A 27,361-nucleotide genomic window follows, 5' to 3' on the forward strand; every position below is an offset into this window, starting at 1 on the left:
TACCTTACAAGTGTAGTCATTTGATAGGCTAGTTCTGAAGTCTTAAATTTCTGACTAAAATTTTCATATTTATTTCCAATAATAGTATTCTATTCGGGTGCAACTGTATCAATTTATAGATTACTTGCAAATATTCTTAATTTATTATACCACGAGGAAGCACGTAGCTCTACACAATAATCCCGTGTCGGTACTATAATCTGCAGCTTACAATACAAACATCGAGAACATTATATAGTCACTACGTTATAACCTCATGGACTAGGTTTTCTAACATCTTATCTTTCTCGAATCCACTAATATCCCAAACCGATTCTGATTACAATTTCCTTTGACAATTACTATAACACATCTTTGCCCTCATCTAGAGCAATTCTATTATCAGAACTTACTTTTAGGTCCTCTTGCCTTACATTAAGTAGGCTCGCCATTTAGCTTTATAATTTATGGTATGTTAGAAAATACTTTTAGCTAACAATTCTTCCAAAAGTAATGTCAATCATACTTGTTATTATAGTTATTATCCTAAAGGACTAGTCACTAATACATCAAAATTCGTTCCCATGTAAAGGAATGACAACAGAACATATAGTTCTGACACTAACACACATCTAAGTAGTGCTGGGATCAAATAATAACTAAAATTAAGAACTTACCAGCAGCTACATCTGAAGTTTCTGCTCCTTTTACTTGGCGCATAGTGGACACTCCGACTGGTGCGCTACTATATTCGGGTTGATTCACTGTGTTATAGTGGTGAGGAGTACCAACTCTATTTCTATCTTGACTCTGACTAACGGTCTGTGAACTCCGGAGAGCAAATTGAGGTGGTTTAGCACAATCTTTAGCAAAGTGTCTAAGTTTTCCACAATTGTAACAGGCTCCAGAGGCCTTACGACAAATACCTCCATGATATCTTCTACAAGTTTCACATTGGCGGGAAGGGTAGGAACTTCTAGTTGTTCGACGACTGGACCTTGGTGGTCTCTGTCTTAATGATCCATCTCTATCGTATCCCTGAGCTCGGGGTTCCTCAAATTCTTTTCTTTTTCTCAAATTACTGTTCGAGCTCTGACCCATAGGTTTCTCCCTCTTTTCCATTTCACACTGCCCTTGCGGGGGTTGGGTCTGTACTTGGGCTTGGGCTGACAGATTATCAGCCATTTGTTGGAAGAAAGTGGCCATTTGCTGGGCCATTTGTGCAGTAATTTGTACCGTAAACTGCAGTCAGGCCTTCGACACTTTGTGGAGCTGGGGCCTCAGCTTGTTCTTCTGCCATCACAGAATGTTCTATTGTCTCATTCTTCTCTTCCATATCTTTTCACAAGATTTTCTATTCCTGTACATCCAACATAAGGAGATTCCTCTCCATTAGTTCACATTTATGATGTAAATGTACTATATGTATGAAACATTTGAGCAGTTGTAGTTACCGACAAAAAGATTTCAAATTCACAGTTCGAAATTCACTTTAAAACCATTGCTCTGATACCACTAAAACATGTCACACCCTACGCCTCTGTAAGGCATAACATGATCCCGTAGTATACCTAATGAATTACCAATTCCGTCTACTGATAACCCATTAAATACACTACAAGGGATTTTAGAAAAACTTTTCTTACTTCTTTTACAGTGGTGAGCACTATTTACTGGTGTTAAAAACCTTTTTGATCTGAAGTGATAGAACTAACACATTTAAATTATTTGGAATTTCTGTAAAAATTTTGGCAGAGTGCCATCTGTATTTTGCATAAAACAGTTCTTCAGAAAACCTGTAAAAAAAAAAGCACTTCAATATTTTTCCAAATATCAACTCCAACAAAATTCAACACAATATTTTTCTCAACTCAATCCACAACAATTTTTTAGTATTTTCAAAGGATGAGTGTAACACCCTCCCGGTAGCAACTCCGTACAGTCTACTGTTCCGGTGACCGATGTCGGTCCGGACAGCTAGAACGTCCGGAAAAATATTTAAACTAAAGTCAGGAACCATAATTAACTCAAATATTAATAAGAAAAATTTAGTAAAAATTTTAGAAATAAAATACAACCTAGTCAAATGAGCCGGTGCCCAAGCGATGGGTAACCAGAGGTAAGTTACGGTTCTCGCAACGAGGAGCCCTAGACCCGGGGAAAAATTCATAAAATAATTTTTGGGACTCCAGAGAAGGGTCATTGAGGTTCCTATGGCATTAGAATGCCAAGAAAATAATTAGAAAAATTTTCAATCAGTGCAGACAATTCGACGTTAAGCCAAACGGAGGGCATTTTGGTCATTTCGCCTTCAGAGGTGATTTTTGGCCGACTTGTCCAGTTAAGTAAATAATTAATATGACATAAAATATGAATAAACATTACTAGAAATTAAATTGAAAATGAGTAGTGATGAAAAGAAAAGAAAAATGAAATAAAAAGCAAATTATGACATGTGATGATGTCATTTAAAACTCACCAACCAATCACAAGCTAATAAGCTTTCTTAAATACTTAAAAGAGACAAATGGACCTAAAAATTCTGCTCATCTTCTTCTTCTTCTTCCTCCAATACGTGACCTCTTCCATAGCTAAGTATATTCAAGCTTTTCAAAGCTTGATTCACCCATTTCTACCCAACAAAATCATAACCTAGCTTCACAAAAAATTAACCTAGCAACTTGAGCAACCTCTAGGCAGCCAAAAGAGGAAGAAAGAAAGGAGTTTGGGTGGCTGGAAATTCTGCCCCATTCAAGGTTAGTGCACATATACACCTAAAGCTCTTTATTTCTATGTTAAAGACTTGAAATAAGTAAGGATTTGTAACTAAAATGAATAAAAACTATGTGTATGTATGCCATCAATTTTGGCAGCCCTAAGGAAGGGATGAGAGTGATTGTTTTGATGGACTTTAAGTGGACTAAAGATCATGATTAAAGAATATATGCATCTGATAATGAATTAGTGAATTAAACTAAGGTAATATGGGTGAAACTTGAACTTGGGCTAGGGTTTGGAAGTGAAAATTTTGATTTGGCTTATGAAATGGTTAAAGAACATTCTAATGGTCAATTAGTGACCATTTGAGGTATGTTGACCATAATTTGAGGTGCATTAGAGTGTTACAAACTGAAATGGGCAGGCTGCCCCATGAGTGCAGCAGGGTGACTGAAATTTCAGTCCACTTGGACCGCCATATCTTGGGCTGTGTTGGTCCAATTGGTGTTTGGCCAATTGGACATGAAACTAGGCTTATAATGGCACATTTTTTCTGAAGAAACCATGCCCAAAAGACCAAAGCAAGAGGACCAAAACTTGGCCCCAATCTGGATACCCTGTAAACAGCCCCTGCAGAATGACCAAATGAACAGTAACTGTTCATTTGGCCATAACTCACTGTAGATATGGTAAATTGACCTGAAATTTTTACAGCAACAAGATAAGATATAGACAAACAACTTTCATGAAGAAACCTACCCCAAATTAAGCCATTAACCCATTCAAATTATTGAACAAAGTTGAGTTATCAAACCTGCAACTCTGCAGATTTACATTTGAACAGTAATGTTTGGATGGCTATAACTCTCTCTAGAAAACTCGGATTTAGGCGATTCTTGAACCGATGGAAACATAAGGTATGGTAGAACATTTCATATGAAGAAAGTTAGACCAAATTATGAACTTAACTTGGTCAAATTACTGACCAAAGTTGGACCAAAATCTGCCAAAACCCAAAATTTCAGCAGGAACAGTACACGTAAACAGTAAACTTATTTTGGCCATAACTTGGGCTACAAAACTCCAAATGGAGTGATTCAAAAAAAGAAATTCAACTAGACAAAATAAGGAACATTTTCTATGAAGGAAGTTTTGTCAAATTCCAACAGTAAATCGACCAATGAAATAGTGCAACCAAACTAAGCCAAAAATTGGCAATTTTGCCAAAATGACCTAAGCTTTGAGAAAGTGACCAAAACCAACAAGTTTTAAATGAAAAATGTAGTATGTTGGAAGTGCCAAAGTCAATGTACATATTTTCTATGCAAAAGTCAATATTTTAGTTGACTAATGAAGTGAATAGTGACATGAAAACTTGAAATAAGCTTGGAAATAGATTTGGTAATTGATTCCAACAAGTTTTAAATGCAAAATGTGGTACATCGGGAGTGTTAAAACCAATGTACCTATTGTCTATGCAAAAGTCAACATTTTTGTTGACCAATGAGGTGAATAGTGACACCAAAACTTGAAATTCAAAATTTGAAATTAGAAATGCATCTAGAGGACTTTAAATTGCAATTGGCAATTAATACTAGTAAATGTAAAACTCAAAATGTGGGATCTTGGTGTAATTAGAATTAATATATCCATTAAGTATAAAGAGGTCAACATTTTGGTTGACTAGTATGGTGAATAGTAATCAAAATGATTAGTGAATTAAGATGAAGACTTAGAACCAATTCTAAGCTTAAATGCTTAGAATTGTATGACAAATATGGACTATGCATCCTAGTCAAAATTGTTAAAAAGAAATTTAGGCCATAAATTTGAAATCCACGAAATATTCATGGATTACTTGAAACAAGAAAAATAAGTCACCTAATTGATGTGAATAGATAGTTAGGGCATATATGCCCATTACAAATGGAATTCATAAAATATTAGTAACTCAACTTGAAATATAAAATTTGTAATTACATAAGTAGACTCTTGAATGTATAAATGAGAAAGGAAAAATGTTTTGAATACAATGGTACATGTGAACCATCGTTTAGAATTGTGATCAATATGAATAACATAATGAATGGATAAATAAACCATATTATTGTATGAATGAGACATTAGTTCTCATTATTGTAAAGAGGAGAAGTATTTTGAGTACAATGGTATAAAAGAATAATTGATGTGAATTGTGATCATATAAATAATCAAATGAATGTATGAATTATGATTGAAATTTATCATGAAATAATGAAGTCATAAAGCACAATATATTAACATTTTAAAACATCAAATGCCCTAGTATACCTAACAAGATTGGTTTGGATAGTTTGGCATGCCAATAGGGTATTGTTTTAGCAATACTGCGAAAGGCTTTATGCCCATATTCATGGTTTTTATGCCCGTATTCATGGCTTTTATGCCCGATTATGTGATATCATGGCTTTTTAGCCATACTGACTGCATACATGGTTGACGTTCTGCGTTCCATGGTATGACGGCCCGAGGCACCGCGGTGTCCAGTGCCAACGACCGTTATCGATCGATCGTCTAGTATAGGTTACTTGGGCATTCAATTAAAGTATTATTCAATTCAGCAGCTAAGTTAAGTTAAGTATAATGAAAATCGATACAATTAAATTAAGTATTGAATGAATAAGCAAAAGAGATTAGCAAAAGAAACATAACAAAATATAAATTGCAGAATGCGAGACTTGAAATACAATACAGATAGAATAAATTATATACCTGCTAGTATTACTGAAAAGTTATAAACTAAGCACTTCCAAAGAGGAACAAACTAGTATATAAGATCGTTGATACTAGAAATACCATACCAAATTAAATTGACTCTGAGTATCTGAATTATCATTTATTTCTTTCTTTACTTGTATATATTATTTCTGGTTATATTATTGCACCACTAAGCAGAAATGCTTAGCGCGATGGAATTGCTTCCTCGCAGTCTGAAAGGTAAAACCAGATGACTATCGATTGAGATTTTTGGAGTCGGATCTGCGAAGTGTCAGAAGAGTTCAAGATTGTCACCTCCTCAGCAATGCATGTAGATAGGGCTCATTTTATACATGTTATGTATATTGTTCATTCCTAGCACATTGTAAATTATTTGTATATCTTGTACAAAATAAACTCATGTAATTAACCTATGAATTATGGAAGCTATTCAAAGTAAGTATTTTAGTATGTGAATTGAATTTGAGTTATAATGAGATTATACTTGTGAATATTGAGATATTGAAAATCTAATGAGATTTCTGAGAAATCTGGGTACTGTATTGAGATACATTATGTTTGAAAATTTTTGAGACTATTAAGTTTGAGAAATTGAGTGTATATTGAAATTGTCTTTGGCAGGTTCAGAAGATCTGTTAGTCCAAATTTCAGCCGACACTTTGTCGGATTATCGTTAAAATTTTTGAAATTTCCAATTTAGTTAGATTTTGATAAAAGTAAAAATAGCCTAAATCTTCAATAAAGTTTTTGAATAAATAAATCAAGGACTGTAATGAAATCAGATAAAATAGAGTGCTCCGGCACACTGAGTAGCATAACTTGCTCAGCTACACTGTAGTCGGGTAAGGGGTGTCACAATGAGATAAAAGAAATATAATACAAATTTTACAAGTCAAAATAACTCATAATTTACTTTACAACTTCAATGTACAATTTTAATTTACAACTTCAATGTACAATTTTAATTTACAACTGCTCAAATAATTTACATACATATTATTACATGCATACATCAAAACCTATGTACATGGGTATACCTATGATATACCTGGAGCTTATCTGAATATGTCTTCAAAGAAACTTAATCACTGCTCTATGCTCTTCTTACCTGCGACAGCATACAAAGCTATCGCTGAGTGGTGAACTCAGTGGTGCACAACTATAATTTAAAACATAGTACAATATACATTGACAAAATTTACAGTAAATAATTTGGAAATCTGAATACTCATCAAATTCCACAACTCAAAATATTCATTGCCAATAATGTAAATCATTTGTATAAATGACTTTGATCACAAAATTCAATTTATCAAATCATGACTATCCATTTAAATAATTCTAACGAAATCAATTATACATAAACCATAATTGAAATCAAAATTCCTTACCATTTAAAAGCCATTCTGTATCTCAAAAATCATTATGTATTTCAAAAATCATCTTCAGATCTCAAAAATCATCTTGTATCTCAAAACTCATTCTTTATCTCAAAAATCATTCTTTATCTCACTAACCATGCAAGACTAATCCGAAGGGCCATATTCGATGTGATTCTAACTCCCTATATGGTCGGGGAGGTCGAATCGATTCTAACTCCCTATGGTCGGGAGGTCGAATCATCGTGCCTGATACCATCACAATAATGAATCTTCCGCAAGGGCCATAACGATAAAATAAACTTAGATAAAATAACCTTAGATCAAATCAGAGGAAAATCAAATCCTGTGCACCTACCATGTTAATAAAAAAACAACAAACTACAAAGTATTCTCAACAAATGAGAGAGACGGGTAATAACCTAATCAAGCATCTATAGTGAGATATAAAACAATATCACAATCCATTTAGTGAGCATAAATCACAATACAATTCGATTCAAAGTCAATTTCAATATCCAATAAAGTTTTATGCTCATCACAATTCAAATCATACAATTGCATTTTTCCATGAAAATTGCCATCACAATTCAAAACATGTTCTATCACAATTTTCTAAAACATAATTTATTCAATCCATAACAATACTTAATACTTGTGGAAATACCATTTCACAAAGCTAAATTCATACCTACAATAACAATTTCAATAATCATTGAATTAAATCCAATGCTTGTTAAACATAATACATAAGAAAAATATGTCATTTAATCATATGAAATATTCAAAACAAAATCAGTTAAAAACTAGTTGTGCACAAACCTCTGATGAATGTCTCCTGGTCTGGACTCAGTGTTTCCTTCCCTTTCCCTGAGTCTTTACTAACTGAGAAACACAATTTAAAGTGTTTCAGTACTAAATTAAATTGTCTCTATCGATAATGCTTGTTAAGTGGTTCACTGAAATCTATTATTTGCTTAATCACCTAATATACCGGCCCTCAATATTTTCTAGGTAAATTAGGTTTTGGTGTCCTTAATATGTCACATTCGATAATGTTTTAGGATTGGTACGTGTTACCAAACTCAATTCTATGTATATTGCATTTTCTTGCATTTCATTTCAAATTGCTGGATTTCGGGATACTAGTTTGACCTAGCCGGACGGCCTAGTTCCCTCAGTTTTCGGGTTTCGGTCAAAACTACAAACTTGTAGATCTATGTCTTATTGCACGCGGGGAAAAATTTCAGGTCAATCCAAGTTAAGTAGACCAAGTTATGATCATTATACTATTGCTGGTCAAATGGCATCAAATTAGGTCAATTTTAGGTCAATTTGGTCAACTTTGGTTCGGCCAGTTTTTGGACCCGAACTTGTGCAAGCTTTTTGAATTGCTTCTGGTCATTTCTGGGTTTTGGTGTCTTCATAAGACTTGTAGGTATAGGTCTTAATATTCATGGTTAAAATTTCAGGTCAATTGGACCTGTTTTGAGTGAGTTATGGTCTAAACACTCACTGCTGCCCAATTGGTCATTTTTCAGGTCCTAATTGTACCTAATCCGAATTGGTCATTTTCTTAGGTCACCTTGCAAGTAGAATTTTTGTATGCTTTCTCAATGAAAGTTGGCACATTTTGTGCCTAGTTCCACCTCCAATTGGTGTCATACCAATTGAGGTTACACATTTAAACTTATTGGCTAAAATGTACACTGCCCTTGGTTACTTTGCTTAACACACATCAATTACACACATTTACCTTGCAATATGTTTACTTCCCTACCAAATCTGTTTTGGTACATTACCAAAACTATATATTACTTTACATTAACATCACTTTGGGCAGATTACAATTATCCTCAACATACAAAATATAACTCTAATTCCCAAAGTTCAAATACCATTACACATACACATAAACATCACTAGTTTTTACATACACTTTACACAACAATTTCATACACATATCCTTCAATCCTTAATGCCACAATTCTGCCCATATCTTCATGAACACATACACTTATCCAAGAGTTTCAAGGCTGCCGAAATTGTCCTTCAACACCAAAGTGTCCTACAATTCATTAAATCCCATTCCAAGTGCAAAATTCACCATATACATGTGAAGTAATTCACTAGGTTATTAAATCATCATGATCAACATCATTTCTCATCAAATATATGCACAATTATTTCATCAATTACATGACTCCATGGCTGTCCAAAATGAACACAACAATAACTCTTCAAACTCAAAAATTTTCTTCACAAATCCAACACCCATAACATGCACACAAAACTTAACAAAGCTATCTTCAAAAATACTAACTTACCTTATGGTTGAAACTTGCCAAACCTTGATTAAACTTCTTAAAATTGGTATCAAACTCTTCCTTGTGATGTGTAGACAATTTTTCATGAAGTTACTTAAGGGATTGGAGTTGAAATGAGAGAGTGGACCAAGCTTGCATGAACACGCCAATGGAGGTTTCTCCTCCCCTTCAATTCGGCTAGGTTTAGTACAATGAAGAAGATGAAGTTTCTGCCTTGGATAATGGATGTACACCTGCCCCACTTTCTATATATTAATACATTAATGGTCCACTAACTCCAAATAATCATATAATAAGCTAATTGTTCATTTATTCCACATTAACCCATGATTTTAGCTATTTACTTTAGGTACCACCAAATTAATTTTTCATTTTATTTTCTAAGTGTAATATTATTTATTTTTAATGGAAATTTAGGTCAAAAGACAATTCGGGATGTCAAATGACCATAATGCCCATGTTCGGGTTGCATTCCCGATTTTTCGGTAACACCGGGTTTTGTCTGTTTTTCGATTTCTCACTTTTCTTTGTACTAATTATTTAATTTTTCTTTGATCTTTCTAATGAGATTTATTCTTCAATAAGGGTCTATTTAAGTCCTAAAATGTTTTCGGGGTTTCCATGATCCGAGCTAGTCAACGGTCCACGCCGTGACTTCCAGTCTGATCACCCATCGCTAGGATTCAGGCTAAGCTTAACTTGGCTACATTTCTTTGCTATTATTTTTCCTTTGTTTTTCTTGTATTTTCTTTTCTTGTATTTCATTATTTTATGTCTCCCCACTCATATTGAAGTGTAGTTCTAGGCATCCTAGCTGTCCGGACAACACTGGTCACCAGAGCAGCAGAACGCACTACCGAACTTAGGGGTGTTACATAATCTTTCAGGAATTCAATCCATCGCCTCTGTCTCAAATTAAGTTCTTTCTGGGTTGGCAGATACTTCAGACTCTTATGGTCTGTGTATATCTAGCATTTTTCTCCATACAAGTAATGCCTCCATATCTTCATTACGAAGATAATTGCTGCTAACTCTAAATCATGAGTAGGGTAATTATTTTCATGTGGCCTTAACTGCCTGGAAGCATATACGACCACTTTCCCTTCTTGCATGAGTACACACCCTAACCCATTATGTGAGACATCACTGTAGACTACAAAGTCTTTTCTTGACACTGGCTGTGTTAACACTGGTGCCTCTGTCAACATAACCTTTGGCCTCTCAAAACTGGCTTGACACTTGTCATTCCAGTCAAATTTCATATTCTTGTGTAGTAATTTAGTGATTGGAGCAACTATCAGGGAAAGTCCCTTTACAAATCTTCTATAATACCAGCTAACCCCAAGAAACTTCTAATCTCAGTTGTATTTCTGGGAGGCTTCCATTCCATCACTGCTTCAATCTTCTTGAGATCCACTCTAATCCCTTTAGCTGATACTAAATGTCCAAGGAATGCAATCTCATTCAACCAGAACTCACACTTGGACAATTTGGCATACAGTTTCTTCTCTTTCAGAGTTTGCAGAACAATTCTCAAATGTTCATCATGTTCTGCTTTATCCTTGGAATACACTAGGATGTCATCAATGAAGACCACTATGAACCGATCTAAGTATTGATGGAAGACACGGTTCATAAGGTCCATGAATGCTGCTGGAGCGTTTGTTAACCCAAATGGCATCACCAGGAATTCATAATACCCATACCGGGTTCTAAATGCAGTCTTAGGCACATCTGCATCCTTAACCCTTAGCTGATGATACCCCGATCTGAGATCAATCTTAGAAAACACAGCGGCTCCCTTCAACTGATCAAACAGATCGTCAATTCTAGTGTTCTTCACTGTTACTCTGTTTAACTGCTGGTAGTCAACACATAACCTTAGTGTCCCATCTTTCTTCTTTAAAAACAGTATCGGAGCTCCCCACGGTGATACACTGGGGCGTATGAACTTGTCTAGTAATTCTTGCAACTGGATTTTTAACTCTTTCATTTCAGCAGGTGCAATTGAAATTGGAGCTGTACCTAGCATAATCTCAATGGCAAATTCAACTTCCCTTTCTAGTGGAAAACTAAGTAATTCCTCAGGAAATACCTCAGAGAAATCTTACTATGGGTATGTCAGACAAGTCAAGTTTACCCTGCCTAGTGTCAACCACGTGTGCCAGATAGGCTTCACACCCTTTTCTCAAACATCTCCTTGCAATTGTAGCTGAGATGACATTAGACAAGAAATCTGTCCTTTCACCCATAACTGTTATTTCTTCATTCTCAGCAGTTTTCAGAGAGATTCTCTTTAATTTACAATCTAATATTGCCTAATGATGGGATAACCAATCCATTCCCAAAATCACATCAAACTCATGGAAAGGCAGTTCGATTAAGTCTGCTGAGAACTCTTTCCCTTGAATCTTTAATGGACAGCCCTTATACATCTTGTTTACTATCACACTGTGGCCTAACGAATTTGTGACCAGGATGTCTTGGTCACTTTTCTCTACTGGTATTCCTTTTTCTATGTGCAGCTTGATACAAATATATGAATGAGTAGATCCAGGATTCACTAATGCATGCACAAAAGTATCATAGAGGAGGAACGTACCCTTGATGACATCTGGAGCATCCTGTTCCTCCTGTGCCCTTATAGCATAGGCTCTGGCTGGTTTTCTACCTTCTGCTCTCTCCACAGATTCTGATACAAGTTTCTGTGAAGTACCGGCTGCCTCAGCCTTACTCGACTTTCTACCTGTTGGAGTTGGAGGGGCAGGCCTATTAGTTGATACCGGAGTGGATGCAGCAGTTCTGCGAGGACAATCTCGGACTAGGTGGTCTGTAGATCCACACCGTAAACAAACACCTATCATCCTCCAACATTCGCCCTTATGCCATTTTTGGCAATGTGAGCAAGCAACAGATACTGTTAGGGCTGGTCCCCTGTATCCTGTCCCTGGAGAGCTAGCCATTGAAGGGGTGGATTGGCCTCTCCTTGGTGCAAACTGAGATTTGGGCCTCTGTGACTGACCCTAACTTGGTGCTCTACTGAAACTTTGAGTAGGTGAATCTCTGAATTTCTTACTAGGGGCAGAAGGTGTGCAGTCGACCACGACCTCTTTTCTGTCTGTCATACATTACGCTCATTCATTCTAACTTTTTCAACCTTCAGTGCAGCTTCCACTAATTTGGCAAACTCTATAATCCTCAAGGCTGTAATCATTACTTTAATGTTATCATTGAGTCCTTCCTCAAATCTCTTGCATCTCTCTGCCTCATTAGGGACTATTTCCCGCCCATAGCGGCTCAGTCTGACAAATTGTCTTTCATATTCAGCCACTATCAGCTATCTCTGGCGTAGGGTAATAAACTCCATTCTCTTCTCTTCTAGGTATACACTGCCCACATACTTCTTTCTGAACTCAATGAGAAAGAAATCCCAAGTTATCTGTTCTGGTGGCACCTCACTAGTTACTGTATCCCACCATTGGTATGCATCATTTTGCAGTAGTGATACAACAGCTTCTAAATTCTGCTCTGGAGTACAATGAAGTTGTTTTAAAACTCTTCCAGTTCTGTCCAACCAGTTTTCAGCTGTGACAGAATCATCTTCCCTTTTGCCCAGAAAATCCACTGCTCCGAACTTCCTGAGTCTCTCCATATGAGATTTTTGTTGTGGAGGTGGTGGTGGTGGCATAACTCCTGCCATCTGTCTAAAGAACTCAGCCATTTGCTAAAATGTGGCTGGTGCACCTGATACTGGTGGAGCAGGTTCCCTCTTGACTCCTGGTTCAGTCATAGATGGAGCATGACTTTCCACTTCCTCATCAACTGCTCTCTGCGATGTGGAGTCCATATTCTGATCAAAATAACAAATCAAATCAAAAGATCTGCATTAGAGTCATCTTAACACTTACAATGCAATGCATGATATGTAAACTATCTAGGTCCAGAAATGCCTAAACCGTGTTCTGATACCACTAAATGTAACACCCCTCACCTGTCTACAGAATAGCCGAGCAAGGCGTGCCGGAACACCTAGTCTATGATTATTCCATTACTTAAGCTCAATTTGATTTTAAGAAGTCTTTTATTTAATATTCATATCATACTGATACTATTTTCATACTTTGATAAAATCAGTGTTTCAAGATTGGTAATAAAAATTTGGCAAGGTGTCGTTTATATTTCGGACAAACTGTCCTTCCAAACCTGTTGAAAACAGTTTAATATGATAATATCAAAATCTCAAATATTTCACAGTCTCTATTTCTCAGTAAAGTCAATAGACTTTTACAGTCATTAAATAGTTCCATGATATAGTCCATAATAATTTAAATATATCTAGAAAATCTCCATGTTATTTAATATGTACAAGATATTATAAACTTTAAAGCTTTTATAACATTACCAAATACAAGGCCGAATTTCAAAAATACAACAAAAGTACAAAATACAAGATATCCTAAGTCCTACCATGTATGCAATGCAGTGCAGATGACTCTGGACTCCTGTGCAGATCTAATGTCTCACCTGATCGTAGGTCTGTTGCGCTCCACAGCTGTGTCTCCAATACCTACATGTTACAAAAGCAACGCACTAAGCAATTTTGCTTAGTGGTGCTAAATATAAAGAAATATACACTAAAATAAAGTAAATAAAGTGTTTACGAATTTTTGGTGGTGTTGTATGTCAGTAGACTGGATTTAGATATTTGAATTTAATAGTACTTGAATTACTACCCATGTAGCCTATATACTGACCAGACTGGATAAATGGATATACTGGCACTAGGTACCTAGTATCTCAGGCCATCATACCACCGATCACAAAGTGTCTCCCGGTGTGCAAATAGCGTGGCTAAAAAGCCATATAGTCAATCTGGCGATAAGCCAAGAATAAATACACAATATGTATAGCTGTGGACTATTAAAGTCACAGTGCGGCATAATAAGACGTAAAAACATAGTATGGCATGAAGCCATTTATAGAACAGCTGTCAGAATCCTATTGGCATGCCAACCTATCCATACTAGTCAACTAGGCAAACTAGGGCGCATTGTAAATTAATTGTTTAATTCTTCAATTTTTGGAGTTTACTAACTATTATATAATTCACAAGTCAATGCATATGTTGACCTTTTTAGGTAATATGGATAAGTTGTTTCTAGCATCAATATGTCACAATTTATATCTAAATATGCTGCCAATATAGTGCAATTTACCATTTTTACAAGTTGGCATTCATTGCCAAAATGCTTCAAGCATCATTGTATGTAAATGTCAAATTCTCAATTTTTGGTGTGCTAGATTAGTCTAGCTCAAAGTCCTATTTCTCTTGGTTTTTAGCTTCTAGTCAAAGAAGCAAAATTGTAGCTCTAAGTCTTATTGCACGCGGGGAAAAATTTCGGGTCATTCTGAGTTGTATACACCAAGATATGGTCAATTTACTAAAGGTGAACATATTGCTCCTTTAGTGCAAAATTTGATCAATTTTAGGTCACTTTTGGTTCGGCAGTTTTTGTACCTGAATTTGTACAAGCCATTTGACTTGGTTCTGGACATTTATGGGCTTTGGTGTCCTCATAGATCTATGTCTAAACTAACCATGCTAAAAATTTCAGGTTAATTGGACCTGTTTTGTGTTAGTTATGGTCATCCCAAAGACTATTGTTCATATGGTCAAAAATCTGGGTTGCAAGGTTGCCATTCCGGGTTTGGTGATTTTTAAGGTCAGTTTCTAGGCAGAATTTTAGCAATATTTCTACATGAAAGTTGGCCTATTTGGTGTCTAGTTTCACTCCCCATTGGCCTCATACCAATTGGGTTCACAATATTGCACTTATGACCTAATTTAGGTGCTGCCAATATACACAATCTGCATTTGATCATCACACTTCCAATTTTAACAATCCTCCTCCTCCCAATACTTTAATATTCAATCAATGGCACTTCTATATATATATTGTACACAATTCCAGCAAGCATTTTAGGCAGAATACTTAAGTGCACAATACACCATCAAACTTCAACATTTACATCCACCCAAATTCAATGTGCATCAATACTTATGTTACACATACACTTCCATTTTAACTACACATGCTGCCCACAATTTAACACCATTATATTTCATTAATAAACTACATATTCACACACACAAATTCATGATATTATAGGCTGCCAAACATGGCAGTTTGCCAAAGCATCAAAATCCCATTTCAAACTCTTAATTCAAGCATTAGCATGCACATACTTGGATATAAACTTACTGCAACTTTTATTTGAATTAATCAACCTTTATTTCCATTCATTAGAAGTAAAAATAACTCAAGCTCAACAAAGTTTCATGGCTGCCGAAAATGGACAAGTCCATATCTCACTATTTCTTTCACTTCTCTTCACCAAACTACTCATCTCAACCTAAACACAAATTTTACTAAAGCTAGGGAGAAGATTTGGACACTTACCACTTTTGAAGCTTATCAAAACTTCACTAAATCTTGTTTTTCTTATTGCCAATATCTTCCCCAAGGTAAGTAGGCAAGCTTTAATGAAGGAATCAAGAGGAAAGGATGGCTTGATCAAGGTTGCATGGAAGAAGAGTTCATTCGGCCATGGTGGACTTGAATGGTGGAATTCACTTCGGCTAGCTTTCTCTCAAGGTTGAAGATAACCCATTTCTGCCCACTAATGGTTATTTTATGTACCTTATAATGTAGTTAGTGGAGCACTAATCAATTGTTTAATGTTTAATTATACTAAGTTTCTTTTATTTACACATTTATCTCCTTTCTTTCACAATTTACATAATGTATCACAATTTAATTTTTCATGGCATTTCTAAAGTGTAATATCATTTTTTTTTTAATGGACATTGAGGTAAAAAGGCAAGTCTAAGTGTCAAATGACCAAAATACCCCACTTCGGGTTATATTCCCGATTTTTCAGTAACACCGTTTTTTTGTCTATTTCTCAATTTTTCATTTTTCTTTGTACTAATTTATTTATTTTTCCTTAATATTTCTAGTGTCAATTATATTTCAATAGACCTTTACTTACGTTCTGAAATTAAATTCCGAGGGTTCCCCGCGATCCTGGCGTCGGCAACGGCCTTCCCGGTGCGGTCACCCATCGCTGTGGTGCCGGCTCGTTTAACTTAGCTTCATTTTCTCTCTTTCACTTTTTTTGATTTTTCTTGTATTTTCCTTTTATTTATTTCATCATTATATGTCTGTTCACTATCACCAAAGTGTAGTTCCAGACATCCTGACTTGCCTAGACTATTATTTGGCCACTGGAGCAACAGAACGTACAGAACACGTACAATGGGGATGTTACAAGATATGGGTGAGGAGACATAAAATAATGAAATAAAAGAAAATAAAATACAAGAAAAACAAAGGAAAAATAATAGCAATGAAATGTAATCAAGTTAAATGAGCTGAGAACCATAGCGATGGGTGACCGCACCGGGAAGTTGCGGCGTGGATCGTTGACTAGCCTTGGACGGCGAGGAACCTTCGAAAATATTTTTAAGAGTTAAATGAACATCTATTAAAGTATAAATGTCATTAGAAATATCAAAGAAAAATTAATTAGTTAGTACAAAGAAAAACGAGAAATCGAGAAAACGACAAAACTCGGTGTTATCGAAAAATCGGGAATGCAACCCGAACAGGGGCATTGTGGTTATTTGACACCCCCGAGTTGTCTTTTGACCTAAATTTCCATTAAAAATAAATGATATTATACTTGAAAAATGTCATGAAAAATTAAAATAGTGGTACATAATCTAAATAGTAAAAGATAGGAGGAAAATATGGAAAATTGGAAAGTTTAACATTAAAATATACTTTTATTCATTTAGTGCTCCACTAACTTAATACATTTGACACATAATCAAACTTGGGACAGCCACCTCCACTAACAGCCTTCTTCCTCATCTATTCTTCTCCATTGCCGAACCCATTTCTCCCAAGCTTCCATCCATGGCCGTCCACCATGCAATGGCAAAACCACCATCATCAAGCCATCGATCCTTCTAGGTCTCTTCACTAAAGTTGTTCTATACAACTTGGGCAGCAATTAGGGAGCAAGAAAGTTAAGTTTTGGTGAGGTTTTGAAGAACCTCAAAAGTGGTAAGTGAGTGTTTTCAATTCTTGTTTCATTAAAAGTGTAACCAAGGTTGTGGGTAATTGATTTATGGAAGAATTTTTGAAGTTTGATGAATTAATGGAGATATACATTTTGGCAGCCATGGAACTTCACTATGAACAGCTTGTTCTTGCATGTAAATAGTGGTTTGAATGATGATTTAAATGTTTGATTGTATTGTAGTTGAATTCCATGTGTAAGGTTTCATTTGTAAGCTTGAAAATTTCAAATGGAGGTTGATGAGTATGTGTAAACTTGTGGCAGCCTCATGAAGAAGATTGAAGTGTTTAAGTTTCATAGAATGGTTTGTTGAATTATGTTGCTTATGGTGGCAGCATGTGTGTGTGTTTAGTTGTTAGGGTTTAGACATGGAAATGAGGTATGTCCATGTGGTTGAATTATTGTAAATGGGACTTTGGAAAATTCTGTATTATAGTGTGTATGTTGAGAGTGGTTACAAGCTGCCAAAATGACCAAAAATATGAAGTAAAATATGTTAATGGTATGGTACAACCAGAATTAGTATGGAAGAGTTAACTTGGTAAGTGTTGAATGTGTAATTGGTAAAGGATGAACAATGTGTAGTAGGGCAATGTGTGTTTTGACTTAGAACCTTAAGTTTGTGACTCCAATTGGTATGAGACCAATTGGAGGTGAAACTAGGCACAAAATGTGCCAACTTTCATGAAGGAAGCTTACCTAAATTTTGCCTAAAAGGTAACTTGAAAAATGACCAAATCCGGATTAGTGATTTGAAAGCCTGAAAATTGACCATTTGGGTAGTAGTTAGTGTTTTGACGATAACTTACTCAAAACAGGTCTAATTGACCTAAACTTTTTCCCATGAATAGTTTAGACATATATCTACAATTCTTATGAAGACACCAAAGCCCAGAAATGGCCAGAACCAAGCCAAATAGCTTGCACAAATTCAAGTTCCAAAACTAGCCGAACCAAAAGTGACCTAAAAATGACCTAAAGTTACCATTTTGGTACATTCTATCCAGCATTGGTAAATTGACCATAACTTGGTCTACACAACTCAGAATGACCTGAAATTTTGCCCTGCGTGCAATAAGACATAGACCTACAAGTTTGTAGTTTGGACCAAAACTCGAAAACCGAGGAAACTAGGTCATCCGATTAGGTCAAATTAGTATACAAAAATCCGGCAAATTGCAATAAAATGCAATATACATGAAAATGAATTTGGTAACATGTACCAATGCTAAAAGGCTATAAAATGTGACATATTGGTAATATTAAACCTAATTCACCTAGAGTGCATCAAGGGTCAACATTTTAGGTTGACTAAGGAAAATAATAGAATTTAATAAATTAATTATTAAGCCTTATTGTTAGAGACAATTTAAATGAATACTGAAACACTTCAAATTGTGTGTTTCAGTTAGCAAAGACTCAGGGAAGGGGAAGGAAACACTGAGTCAGGACCAAGAGACATTTATCAGAGGTTTGTGCATGACAGTTACTTCTTTTGAATTTTCAATTGAAATGAATTATGACAAATTATCTATTATTGTTTAAATTGTGAAAAATTGTCTTAATGATATTTGGTGGATACTTATTGCTTGAAAAACATTGTAAATGGTTTGAAACCATAGCTATCATGTATATTGATTGAATTCCTCGCTAGCTTGTCTAGTGGGATGAATTGACTTTGAATTCCCTCTCTGGCTGAAGTGTTGAGGTGTGTGCCTATTGAGGACGAATAGAATGAGTACTCATATTATTGCTAGCTAGCTATGTTATTCCTCATTAGCCATCGGCTCTTGGGATGAATTGGACTTTGGAACATGATTAAGTTGTGTGTGTGATTTATTGATATTTATTGTGATATTGTGAAATAAAGTTTAAATTCTTTATTACATTCACTGTCTTTGAATTTAATTATGGTTTTAAGTATCCACTATTTATGTGACTTATGATTTGTGATTTAAAGTTGCATTTTGTTAATGTTGTGCACCACTGAGACATTGGCTCAGCGATAGCTTTTCATTACTATCACAGGTAGACAGACTGATAGGGCAGTAGACTAGGCTACTAGTGCTTGATTGAGAGTTCATCAGGTATATTGAGTATACCATATTGTGCATTTTGTATTGTAATGTATGTTCACTGTATGTATATATTGTTCTTGGTTTTGAGCAGTTGTAAATTAAAATTGTACATTGAAGTTGTAAAATAAATTGTAAATTATTTTGGCTTGTAAAATTTGTGATCTATTTCTTTTATCTCAGCTTTTGAAAACACTGAAAAAATTATTGTGGATTTGAGTTAGCAAATGTTGATAAACATATTGTGTTGATTGAATATTGGAGTTTGGGGATTGAACAAAATATAGGAAGTGTTTTTTACAGGTCTTTGAAGAACTGTTTTATTCAAAATATAAATGGCACTCTGCCAAAATTCTTATAGAAATTATTAATTCTTCAAATGTGTTATCTGGTTTCATTTCAATTTAAAAAAAAAAAAATTTAACACTTGTAAATAGTGCTCACCACTTTGTACAGAAGTAAGTAAAGGTTTAAAATTTCTTGTAGTGTATTTAATGGGTTATCAGTAGACAAAGTTTCGTAATTCATTAGTTATACTACGGGATCATGTTATGCCTTACAGAGGGGTAGGGTGTGACACAATAAATATCAATAAATCACACACACAGCTTAATCATGATTCCATAGTCCAATTTGTCCCAAAAGCTAAGGGCTAGTGAGGAATAACATAGCTAGCTAGCAATTATATGAGTACTCATCCTATTCGTCCTCAATAGGCACACACCTCAACACTTCAGCCAGAGAGGGAATTCAAAGTCAATTCATCCCACTAGACAAGCTAACGAGGAATTCAATCAAATATACATGATAGCTGTGGTTTCAAATCATTTACAATATTTTTCAAACAATAAATATCCATCAAATTTCATTCAAACAAATTTTTCACAATTTAAGCAATAACATACAATTTGTCATAATTTATTTCAATTGAAAATTCAAAAGAAAAAACTGTTGTGCACAAACCTCTGAAGTGTAACCTCTTGGCCTTGACTCAGTGTTTCCTTCCCCTTCACTGAGTCTTTACTAACTGAAACACATAATTTGAAGTGTTTCAGAACTCTTTTAAATTATTTCTAATAATAAAGTTCAATAATTAATTTTATTTAATACTATTGTTTTCCTTAGTCAACCTACAATGTAGACCCTTAATGCACTCTAGGGGAATAAATTTTAATATTACCAATATGTCACATTTTATAGTCCTTTAGTGTTGATACATGTTACTAAATTCATTTTCAAGTGTATTGCATTTTATTGCAATTTATCGGATTTCGGTATGCTATTTTTACCTAGCCGGATGACCTAGTTCCCTCGATTTTCGATTTCTGGTCCGACTTATAAACTTGTAGGTCTATGTCATAGTGAACTTTTGCCACAAATTTTAGGTCATTTGGAGTTTATTAGTCCAAGTTATGGTCATTTTACTATTGTTGGTCAGATTGCACTAAAATGGCAAACTTAGGTCATTTTTAGGTCACTTCCGGTTCTGGTAGTTTTAATACCTTGTGCAAGCATTTTGACTTACTTATGGTCATTTCTGGGTTTTTGTGCCTTCATAAGAGTTGTAGCTCTATGTCTAATCTATCCATCGTAAAACTTTCAGGTCATTTGGACCTGTTTTGAGTGAGTTATGGCCAAAACACTGGCTGTTGTCCAAATGGTAAATTTTCAGGTTTTCAAAGTCACTAATCCGGATTTGGTCAATTCTCATGTCACTTTTTGGACAGAATTTAGGTAGGCTTTCTTCATAAAAGTTGGCACATTTTGTGCCTAGTTTCACCTCCAATTGGCCTCATACCAATTGGAGTCACACACTTAGGGTTATAGGCTCATTTGCACACTGCCCTCTACATGCCTTTCAAACACCAAACCAAACACATATTTACCAACTACATCTTCACTTCTCCAAACCATTCTGCATTTGGCACTAACCATAACCATTCATTTCTTTACATTATAGGTAAACTTGGATAGAATACAAAAACTTCACAATACACCAAATGCAATCATAATTCATAAAGTCCAAATCCAATAATATATACACATAACACTCCTAATTATTACACATTACTTCCATCATCAAATTACACTTTTATTCTCTACTCAATTATACACATAAGCTGCCACTTTCAGTATCATAATTCAACAACCTTTTCATGAATTAAACACTTCAATATTCATCATAAGGCTGCCAAAACAATACACATACATATCAAACTTCCATTTTCACTTTTCAACTTACAATCACACTTTATACATGGTAAATCACTCCTATACATATAAGCACTCTAATTAACTTCAATACCCATCAAATTCATATAAGAACAAACCACTTACCTTACACTTCCATGGCTGCCCAAAATGGTACACTTCAATAACTCACCAAATCTCATAATTTCTTCCATAATCTAACAACCCATAACCTCTACTACGACTTTAATGAAGAAATAATGGAAAACAAGCACCTACCTCATTAAAACTGCTTTAAATCCTTTCCTTTTTGCTTCCACACTCTTTGCCAAGTTGTATAGTCCAACTTTAGTGAAGGAATTTAGGAAGAACAAAGCTTGATCATGGGTGGATTAAAGTGGAAAATGGGACAGCCATGGGAGCTTCCATGGGAGTTGGTTTCGGCTGGATATGAATTGAGGTTGAATATGAAGTTTAATCTATCCAAATGCTTAATAAGGTGTGGCACAATGTAAGTTAGTAGAGCAATAACTTTAGGAAATGATTTATTTATTCAAAGTTTTAAAATTTTGCAAGTTTACCTCATTACTTCCACTATTTACATTATGTACTATATTTTTATTTTTCATGATATTTTCAAAGTGTAATATCACTTATTTTTAATGGACATTGAGGTCAAAAGTCAACTCAGGGTGTCAATAGACCACAATGCCCCTATTCGGGTTGTCTTCCCGATTTTTCGATAACACCGAGTTTTGTCATTTTCTCGATTTCTTGTTTTTCTTTGTACTAATTAATTAATTTTTCTTTGATATTTCTAATGTCATTTATACTTCAATAGATGTTTATTCAAGTCTTAAAAATATTTTCCAGGATTTCCCGTGGTCCAGGGCTAGTCAACGGTCCATGCCGCAACTTCTCGGTGCGATCACCCATTGCTATGGTTTTTGACTCGTTTAACTTGGTTATATTTCATTGCTATTATTTTTCCTTTGTTTTTCTTGTATTTTCCTTTCTTGTATTTCATTATTTTATGTCTCCTCACTAACATCTAAGTGTAGTTCCAGGCATCCTAGCTGCCCGGACAGACACTGGTCACTGGGACAGTAGAACGCACTACCGAACATAAGGGTGTTACAACTAGCACAAGAAGTATCTAGTGCTGCATCTCCTCCCATTCACCATGCACCATAAAAGAACAACTCATTAGTGTTGACCATGCCAAGGTTATTACTGCAGCCCATGATAGTGTGGGCTGTATGCCTATATAAGTACCTTAGTGCTAGGTTTGCCAATCCTGAAGATTTTAACTTGCTAAAGTTGTATATCTGTGTGTTTAGGGTGATTTTCCTCCAGAATACAATGCTGTTATAATCCAATCTATGTTTAGGGATCTCCTAGAGTCTCTCATTGTCAAATCCAAATACAGCATTGAATTCGTCCATCTTTATTGCCCAGTCAACACCCAAGAGCCTAAACTCAATTCTTCCTCTATCTCCTCCATCTGTGGCCTAAAGGGTGGGCTTAAAACTGCCTAGAAATTCTAGGGTGGTGTCCCTATATGTTAGGTAGCATAGTTGGGTAAATCTAGTATACCTAATATTGTCCAGAAGCCTATCCACCTCTTCTTTGAGTCCTAGTTGCTGTTACAACTCTGTATCCATGTATTTGGTGGATATGATCCTTTTATTGCTTAGCTTGGTGCAGATATCTCTGTATTCGACATTCTTAAAATGCCAGGCCAGTGCAAAATCGGGTTGTGGTTGGGGTTGGGGTTGGGGATGGGATTGGGGTTCTTCTTGCCTTGCTTGCCTAGTTCTTAGCCTCTGGGGTAGTGATTGTGAATCATACCTCCCTCTTAAGGAAAGACCAATCCTTCCTTCAGATCTTTTGGTAGGAGCCATTGAGAGAAAATTAAGAAAAGGGTTAGGGTTTGTGAGAGAGAATCAAGAGGAAGAGAGGGTTTGTAAGGGGTTCTTAGAGAAGAAAGGGTTTTATATCATAGGAATGGGTTTTGTAACATTCAAAAGGGATTTAAAGGGATGGGCACATCATTTAAAAAGTCCTTTTGTGCCTCTTCAGTGTGCGATCTGCGAGGGATTAAACGGGGCCGTGTGTTACTACATGGGTCCCCCTGTGTAATCTTCTATTATATTTTTTTTACTTTGGTAAGTTATACGGGCCACGCATAACTACATGAGCTAGACCTATATAACTTTCTGCCTTCCTTTTCTCCTTCACGTTTTAGCCTAATTAACTTACACGGTTCGTGTAACTTTATACAGGGTACCCCTTATAAGTCTCTGTTCTTCAAAATTTCCATTCCTTTTTCTCCTATCTTGGTTACATGGGCCATGTGCTTTTGCATCAGGTACACTGTGTAACTTTTTAGAGTGTACTCATGTGTGTATTCATGGGTCCAGTAGGTTACAAAGGCCTTGTGCTTTTGCATGAGTACCCAATGTAACTATATGATCCAAAATTTTAGGCATTTTAAATGTTTTCTTTTCCCCATCTTTCCAAGTTTTTATGCTAACTTATTTCTAAGTGTATGAATGAGATGTATAGTAAAGGTTAACAATAAAAAAATTTCCCTAGTTTTGAAATTCTTGTTAGTAGTATACCCTACAGCATATCATTTAGTATGTATCTTGTAAATGTTTTATTAATAAAAGGCATTTTCACTTTTCATTTACATAATATAAATATGTGTAATAGAAAAGATCCATTGATATTTTGTTAGAAATTCTATTCTTAAGTTGGTAAGAATATGAGTGACAGTATTTCTAGCACAAAATATCATAAATTGATTCACAATTGAGGATACTTCACATAGGACATGACTTATCCAGAAAGATTGTATTCATGTTTATTCCCAATGAATTTATATGAGATATAAATAAGATGGAATGGTGAGTCCCATGCCATATAACAAACATGATAGGCACTTATACATGATAAGTAGGCCGAACCAATGACATTTATAACAAACACATGGTGTTTAGTCTTATCAATGCATTGTCATAAATCATATCAGTGCATATAATCTTTAGACTTGAGATAGCACAGTTATCTTGTATATAGGTGGTTTGAGTTTGATACTACTTTCATACTTGTACTGTGTATGAGTATATGGGCATGTGTTGGCTCCTACTAGTTATATATGGAGGTAGGTGTTGTTCAAGATGGAATCTGTTACCCTAAGTAAATAGGGATAAAATCCTATATTTATTTAATTGTTCTTGATGTTTCAAGTTCCTGGCTAGGACGGATAGATTTAATCAGAAAAGAGTTTCTGATGAGAAAATCTTTTTAATCGAGAACTGGAATTAAAAGAGAACATAATATTCATAGTGAATGGGGTTTGACATAAACCATGATTCCAACTTAAATTGGGATTTTGTAATAGAGAGATTCTAGTGCATGGTAACATATGATTATAGGTTCATTTAAGGTAAACCTTATTACTAATTGGGTGGCTATGACATGCTATGCTAGGTGTTAACCATAGTCTATGAGCTGCCTAAAATGATTTAGAGAAGTCATTTATGGTATGAAAGAATTCTGATGATATTAAGAGTTGACATCATATCTCATTGCCAATTAGTGATAAGCCTAGTGAGTCACACATATACACAAGTAATCACCAAGTTAAATGTGATTTAATTAATTAGTTAAAGAGTTTAATTGATTAATTAAATAAGTTTGGTTTGTAATTAGATTGCAAAGTCCCTAGCATGATTTGAAACTAAATCTAGGTTATTGGATGTATAGTATAAGTTAAATTTATATTTAAAAATGTTTAAATATGAATTTAATTATGAAAAATTAATTAATAGAGATTAATTAATTAATTTATATCTGATATAAATTGATTAGAAGAAGAGAAATAATTATTTTGGGTTGAGAACTCAAAATTAAAACACAAGGGTATTTTGGTCATTTCACAAGGTGACATGTGGCACCATGAGATGGTGACATGTGGCACTATACATAAGCTTGCCAATTGTCTTTTAATCATGTAAGATGATTAAAGTCAAGATTCAATATAAGTTTGACACTTGGCACAATGTGATTGGGTCAATTAAACTAAGAGCCAATCAGAAGGTGACATGTGACAAGGATTTTAAGTGATGACCTAGCTATATAAGGGAAAAGATGAAATAAAAAAATAACAATCTTCTGTTCTTTCTTTTGTGCTACCACCCAAAGTTCCTCTCCCCTCTCTTCTTCTTCATCTCTCATCAATTCAAAGAGAATTGCCAACATTCTCTTGAATTAAAAATACTAGAAATCGTTTCTAGTGTCTTGTATGCATCTATAACATCTCTAAAGGCAAAACCTGAATTTCTAATTGATTGGAAAGGCTTGAAAAGCTGTTCAAGGGGCTGCCATTGGTGATCTTAATGTGTAACAGCTAGAGGGAAAACATCTAGTGTCCTAGGTGCATCCCAAAGATACCAAGCACAACTACAATGCATCAAAAGGTTAGTGCACATGTTCTTGAATTAATCTAGGGTTCTAATGAATTAATTTGTTAATTCTAAAATCTTAAATGGCAAATGTAGATCCAAAAGCATATTAAAAGTGTTTTAATATGCTATTGAACATTGAAATCAAGTAGGTAAATAATGAATCTTGCATGATGCATGAGACTCTAGAAGAAAAATTTTGAATTCAATGATCTAAACTCATATTTTTCATGCTTCCACTCCTTCAAATTGGTATCAGAGCCACTATATTTGTCATTTAGATTATTAAATATATGATTTAATTGTGTGATTTGATCATAAGATGATTGATTCATTGCTAGTTGTATTACATCAAAAGGTGGTGGCATATTCTTGTGCATATATGGTGCTGGTTTTAGCACCTCCATGGTGCGCATGGTGTTTGGGTTTTGAATGTGCAATTGTTATATGATCTAAGGCCCATCTTATGACTAATTAAAATGTTTAATTAAGAGTTTTAATCACACAATTAAATTTTGATTCAAATCTGAATTTTTAAATTTATTTGAATGTGATTCAAATATGAATTTTTAAATTTGTTTGAATGAGATTCAAATCTAGATTTTTAAGTTGAATATGAGATATTCAATTTAATCTTAGTATATATGTTTTATTTAATTGTTAAATGGTGATATGCATGATGGATGATCATGGACAATAAAAGACCAATGTGATTAGATTTATTTCTTTTCTGTTTCTTTGGGTTGTAAATTAATTAATTTATTTTAGTAGCATGTATTATAAAGGTTGTAATATTTTTGGGTTGTAATTTCATTTATTTAGTTCTTGTAAATTCGCCTTAGTATGCCAAGAATTACTGTCACACCCTACTCCTCCGTAAGATATAACATGATCCCGTAGTACACCTAATGAATTATCATACTTTGCCTACTAGTAACCCATTAAATATACTACAAGGGATTTTAAATCAATTTTCATTAAATTTAAATCATCAATTAAAATCTGGTGTTATAAAAATTTTTCAAAATTTCAACAGAGTGCCTGCTGTATTTTGAGAAAATAGTTCTTTAAACCTGAAAAAAAAAAAAACACTCTCAATATGTTTTCTCAAATACAACTCCAACAAACTTCATTTCATTTCATTTCATAATTCAATCTCAATAATCAAATCATTTCATTTTCAAACCAACCTCATGATAAAAGAAACATTTTATTGATTACAAGCCTTAAAAATTAATATTACAAAACTATTCAGGTAAATGAAATCTCAAATTTACATTTACAATAATTTATATTTAATTACATACCAAAATATT

The sequence above is a fragment of the Hevea brasiliensis genome, chromosome 2 (assembly GCF_030052815.1).
Source record: "Hevea brasiliensis isolate MT/VB/25A 57/8 chromosome 2, ASM3005281v1, whole genome shotgun sequence".
In the NCBI taxonomy this organism is placed as follows: Eukaryota; Viridiplantae; Streptophyta; class Magnoliopsida; order Malpighiales; family Euphorbiaceae; genus Hevea; species Hevea brasiliensis.